This window comes from Brachycentrus maculatus, unplaced genomic scaffold (genome assembly GCF_059751285.1).
Source record: "Brachycentrus maculatus isolate JH-2025_06_01 unplaced genomic scaffold, ASM5975128v1 h1tg000527l, whole genome shotgun sequence".
NCBI classification, from domain to species: Eukaryota; Metazoa; Arthropoda; class Insecta; order Trichoptera; family Brachycentridae; genus Brachycentrus; species Brachycentrus maculatus.
This window is the reverse complement of record NW_028281273.1, coordinates 1,417,931-1,424,769: the sequence shown is the minus strand read 5'-3', so window position 1 is coordinate 1,424,769 and position 6,839 is coordinate 1,417,931.

The following is a 6,839-nucleotide window of genomic DNA, read 5'->3' as shown; positions in this document are numbered from 1 at the left end:
GGTCGACTAAAAATCCCATGTGTTAGACATTTTGTGTAGTTTTGAGTGTGTGAATGGTGCTATGGTGGTGAAGGGTAGTATTGTTTGCATGCTGTATTAGTGATTGTCCTGACGAAGAGACGGGTACGTCTCGAAACCGGTAGACATAAAAATCTCGGTGAGTGGTTATATACTAATTTTATCAACATTTTTGTAAAAAAAATAAATAAGTAAAAATGACTAACCACAAAGTACATGCTTAAAATATTTATAATATTGAGAATATTAAAAAAATACATTTCAATTCCTTTATGTACAATATTGATTATGTTGATAGAAAGAATTTCCAAATTAAATTATCTAAAATAACACTTATTGAATAAAAATTGTACGAAACAAAGAGAAAAATACACTTTTTTAAGTTCTTTAAAAAAACTGCGTTAATACTGTAGGAAATCTAAGCGTTAACTAGCTCAATCCGCGTTTAAAAAGATAATAAATATCGTTTACATATATTAGGGGTGATTAATTTTATTTTATATTTTAAACGATAGTCTCAAACAATGAATTATTTATTTTTTAACTCAAATATAAGCTATGTGTGCTTAATTACTCATATGTTTATGCATATAATAAGAGGTTTGTATTTTATCTGGGAATATATTTTATATAAATAACTGTTTTGTAATGTAATAATATTTTGCTTCTTTTAATATTATAAATTATATTAAAAACATAAGAATTACATATACATATGATATTCCCGATGAATAATTTCCATTACTCATTTAAGGATTAAGGTTAACGGTATCTACTAATGTAACAAATTTTTAAAACAAAAAGTAAATAACATACGTAAAAAAACAAAAACAAAAACTGGAATACAGTAAAAATAATAAAATTAAATTAAAAAAACAAAACATACTCAAAAATATATTGAAAATAAACAAGACTAAAACACAAATAAGAATTTATAAAAAAATTATAAAAAAAAGTATTTATAAAAAAATTAACAAATATAACACAGGGCAAAATCTAAAATATAAAATAATAAACGATATAGAGCTTTATTAACAAAACTACGTCTCAAGAGCGCATAACATATTTTATTATTATTTACTGTATCTTATACGACACTTAGTACTAATTATAATCACAATAATAATACTTAAGCGTTTGCCGAAACGTTGTTTTAAATTTCTGCGCAATATCGGGAAGCTATTCTGTATTTAAATTGATCCTTGAATAAGGTCGCGCTGTCCTCCTTACAAAGCCAAATGCAATTTTATTCAATCACATAACGCATTCAAAAGTGGAAAAGGAGCCTTTCCTATGGCTGAATGTAAAATTCAATCGAAACTTGTCCCCAGAATAGAGTGGTAGGAATCCCACTCTCACCCCGAGTAGGGGGACCAGCTATTCCAACTTTTGCAAACAACTCACTCTTTTATAGCGTTTTCCAATTATCATTTCAATAACGCTCACACTGAATGTCTCTCTCTATTTTATGAGGATGTTATCAGAATTAAATATTGGAATGTGTGTTGATAATTTAGTCGTGATATTAGATTTGTAATATAATTGTAACAAGATATATTAATTATTCTTCTTCTCCTTCCTTTTATAGTTCTTCAGGATCTGTCTGTGCCGCCGCCTGTCGCTCTTGGGATGTTGACTGTCAGCTATCTCTCCACCTTTTTGGAGGTCTGCCTAGGGGTCTGCGTCCATCAGAGTTTCCTTGAAGGGCGATACGTTGAAGTCTGTCTTCTGACATTCTGTTTACATGTTCATTCCAGTACCGCATTTGTTGTCGTCCCCACTTTACGATATCTTCCGTCTTACACATGCTCCGGATATCAATGTTTCTTACGCGGTCTCGCAACTGTTTCCGGTTATAGATCGGAGAGTTTTCATCTCAGAGAATCGAAGTACGTTTATATATTAATATTATATTAATTCATTAATATTTTATTTTGTATTTTAAAAACATTATTTCCTTACTGGAATGGTATTTAAATACTCTCCTTATCATTTATCGTTCATTTTGTGTAATACCACTCAAAAACTCCAGTTTTGTAACATTTTGTCATTATTTTTACCATGTTTATATGTCAAATTGCAACTTAATTTTCTTTAAACCCAGGAAACATTTGACGAACTTATATTTTTTTCTCATAACACTGTTTTTATATTGAAAAAAAGTTATTCTTTGAGATACATAGATTTATGGTTTTGAAAAGAAAATAGTTATTAAAAGGTAACGAGTAAAAAAATACATGAAAATATTTCTTTTACATATTTTCTAGAAAAAAAGTCAAATTCCGATATATATTCTAAAAAAAACTGAGCGTGAACATATGTCAGCCCTTCATTTATTTTATATTGAACCTGTTACATAATACTTTTAGTAATTCTAACTATTTCGTGTAGGTTACTTTCTTAAATAAAGTTGAATAATTGATTTAGATTCATTTTAAAAGTAAGCATTATTTTTTAACTTAGATTAAAGCTAATTATTGAATAATTTAAATAACGGATTATCGCTTAGTGACAATAATAAAAAAAAAACACAGACACCCTGTTTGAACATAAAACACAATGAAACAAAAAAAGTTTAAAAAAAAACAGGAAGTTTAGGAATGTATTTGCACAAAGGGTGAATTTCTTTCTGGTGTGATTGATACGAAATCGACCTAGTTATGCATATTTTTGATGACTTTTCACTCAGTAACACGTTAAGAATGATTAGTTGAGAGAACGAGACGATACTTGGCATTTGGGACATACAGATCTCAAACTAAGAAAGGGTATCCATTCAGTTCGCACTTTTCCTTGAGCCTGAATTGGGGGCGGTGAAAATAAATTCACTTTTATGATGATTGACTCTTCATGAGAGATTCCACTACGAACGGGAAATATTGTCTGATTAGAGTGTGTAAACTTGAAGGAAATTTCTCCAGTAATCCAGAATCTATAGCTCAAAGTAAATATGCGAAGTAAAAGCTTGGTCCTAAAATATTTATGAAAATTCCTAACTGAAGTAAGTTTACGAGAAAATATGCAATGTTAGACGATATTTTTCATCGCTTTGGAGAATATTATACGAGTTTTAAATTTCGCTGGCATTTTTAAAAAATATTCCTAACGGTATCTTCATTTTTTTTTCAAATAAACCAATTTGCTGACTACAGAAATGTTTTTTTTAGCTCTAGTATACACGAAATGAGTACTCAAAACATTTTGTTTTTCTAAAACATACCAAGTCATATTTACCACTCACAAATTAAGTTTTTACTTTTACGTATTGATTTCATTTATTTATCCAATTGGGCATTGATATAATAAACCAATTATGTGTGTGTGTGTCTGTTTGTGTGTGTGTGTATGTGTGTGTATTTGTATGTTTGTGTGTGTGTTTGTATATGTATACATACTTCTCATACAACCTATCTCAATAAATATTTTGAATAATTAGGAATAGCCAATGAAAAGTTGAGACAAAAAACAAAAAGTTTGAGACTGTTAAATTTTATTGTTATGATCTAATTCCTTGACCTTCACTCATTTAGATTACTATAAAGAATAACGGCGGGAATAACAAAATGCCACCTCGCGGCTGATGAGATTTCCATTTACATATTTAAGCAATAAAATTGTGGCGTTTTGTCTGTTTTTACGTTGTTTTTACATCTTTTTCTCCGCGGTCTTTTATCACAATAAGACAAAAGAAGCCGCGGCGGACCCTTGATTACACGTCCACCCTTTCGCGACCCCCCCGGCCTCTACAAGTCGACACATTTTTAATTCAGCCCTCTCATCCGGGTCGCTTATTAATTTAGCTCGCGAGAAGCGGCATTTATTAATTTACCTCCCGACCCACGCCCGACTAAATGAATGTTTACGAGCCGTCGGGCCGCCAGCGCTGGTTGGACACCCCTGCATCCTCTCGCCTTATTTTTACCATTAATTCTAAGTGTATTTAAGAAGGCCATATTTCAACCCTTTGCGAAGCGGAGTTACGCAGTAATAAGTGCTAACCCATTGAACATTTCTGGCCGGAGCGCCGTGATGCCACATAAAAACGCAAACTCTCCTGATTTCTTAATTTCGCATTTTATTTTACGGCATTAAAACAGCGCCATTAAGATATTAAAGAAAACACTCAAAAATATAAGCGAAATCTCTTTTAGCCATTATAATCTCGGAGATGTTTTTGATGCGCTCCGATACGAATTCTACGAACTAAAAATGGAAATTAAAATTATGAATATAATTTTTTCTCACAATATTTAAGTGTAAAAATTTGTTCGCAAATTCTGGATTTGCTCGAAAGGCTTAATGGGTATTTTTCAAAGCTCCAAAACTGTATAATTCATTCTGCAAAGACTATATGTTAGACATTAATTACCTAAGTTTGTTTCAATTTAATATTTTTCTTATTTTTTTTAAAAAAACAGATCTAAGTACCTTCTTCTTTTGAACATATGACTCATTTAGTACATATTTAAAAACTTTTTTCATTTTCATCTTTTTGATTTTTTTTGTTTTCTGTTGAAATCAAAGATTTTTAGTTTGTATTAGCACTTTTAAACTTATTTCTTTTCTGATAATTTCTATTGTATTCCTACCAGTGCCCTTTACTATAACCTAAAATATAATGAGTACCCACGCACAGGCCATGCCTTTGTGGGATATTTTTTGTATTAATATTTTATATTTTTTGTACTTTTAATTATAGTTTATTTTGAAATGCAAAAGAATAAAAATAAAAAAAGCATTTTGAGTGTCTTTATTATAACCTAAAATATTATATATTGTATACCCACACATGAGCCATGCCTTTATGGGATCTTTTTTGTATTAATATTTTATATTTTTTTGTACTTGTAATTATAATATATTGTAAAATGTAAAAGACTTAAAAATAAAGAAAAAAATATCTTAATATAAACAACAACAAAAAAACAAATTGTGATGGAAATATGGAAGTATTAATATTCACATGACTTGCTACTTATCCTTGGCTAGTTTAAGTGAGCATTTTATACGACTGCAACGTGCTTCCCTTGCGATTCCAGTTCTTCTACTCCCAAATATATATGATAAATTTATTTTCATCTTTGAATCTCTTGAAGAGATCTTGTATAATTACAGTATCTAGGACTATCTAGGACAGCGTATGCCAATTTTCTATTATACTCTTTGTCAGAGTTCAGTCATTTCAATCTCATTATAAGTATTATCGGCCATAATAACTCTTAAAACAATATATAGCATAATAACCCATTAAAATTTTAAGAAATTATTCAATTTCACCTTAATTCTAATATCCAAAACTTCATTTGAGGTACTCGTTTAATAATCGTTTAGTCCTAACAAAGTATTTTTTTAAACTCGGTTATTAAAGTTATGATTAAAACTATTCATTTACCGGAAAATGCCTAGCGGGCTCTTTACGGAAAAAAACAAGGTCTTTCAGGTATCAGAATTTATATTCCACTTCTTCTATCAGTGAAATTAATCTATTAACAATACCTAAAAGTAATTTTATTAAAATATTCAGTTCAAGCGACCTTTTCTCTGATGTTGAAATTAGAATTGAATTTTCTCAAAGTTGATAAATTATTCTTAATATTCTCTCTGTGGACTTGGGAAAAACTTTTGTTAATTACTATCGGGCACGCACATCAATTTTCTACCGAGCCCATTTTCCTAGAGCAGCCCTTCCATCGCGCAGTATCAAATTTGAATCCAGTCAACTTTAAACAATTATTTTTTCTAAGAGAAAACTTTGGTCAAATTAAATTCGGTCGACTTAACTCGTTCCGATGAAAAGAAATTAAAACCTAAATAAGGAATTCATTTATATTTTTTTGCTGACTGTACCCGGCCATGGGTTGTCGCGGCTCAGTCTGGTTAAATGGAAAGAAATAAAATAGAAAGCACAAGTTTCTAATATGTTTCATTGCACAATGCATGTGAGGCAATGAAAATATTTCAAATCTATGAATCAACAACACAATCGAAAACATTGAAAATGCTGAATGACAGCAGCTGTTAATGTTTAGTTTTGCATGTATAAGTGTTAACTTTAACAGATGGCGCTGCAATTGCAGTAAATAAACCTGTTCTTTAAAAAATATATATTTTTACCTTTCACATACATATATAAAACACGTGTCTATTTAAATACAACATTGTGTTTAAATTTCAAAACATTCGGTGAATAACTTTAGGAGACATAAGGTTTTGAACAAACAAACATTTAAATTTTTAGTTAAATAGATTTTCAATTTACCTGGAGGAAGTCGTAGAGCCTATCTTTCTTACAAAAACTAATACGAGTACGGGTATGCAAACCCGTATGTCCTAGACATTTCTGTTTCTTGTATTTTAAATAATATATATTTTATTATTTATATAAGTATTCGATTAAATAATGGATCTTTAATCCTACGCATGATATATCAAGATATATATGATATCGAAAGTGTCTCAACTCTTTCAAAATTTAAAGCTAAATTGTTCGAAATCTTATAAACCTAAAAAGGTAATTCCCTGTCCTTTCCTTTTCTTCTTTTCCTATCACTGCCATCTCCTTTTCTCTTTATTCCATCCTTGTCTCATGTCTCTTCCTATATATTATAGACTTCTCTTATGCATAGTTGTGAAGAACTATAATTGGTACTTATGATTTTATTTTTTGTATTCTGATGTATCATATATTGTAACTGTTGTTCTTCCTTTCAATAAAATAAAATAAAATATATGGAAAAAGTTATTGTTTTTTTTATTTCCGGCCTTTTCTTTTGTTTTTATAATTTTAAAATTGCTATTTTTAGTTATTTGCGTATTTTTTC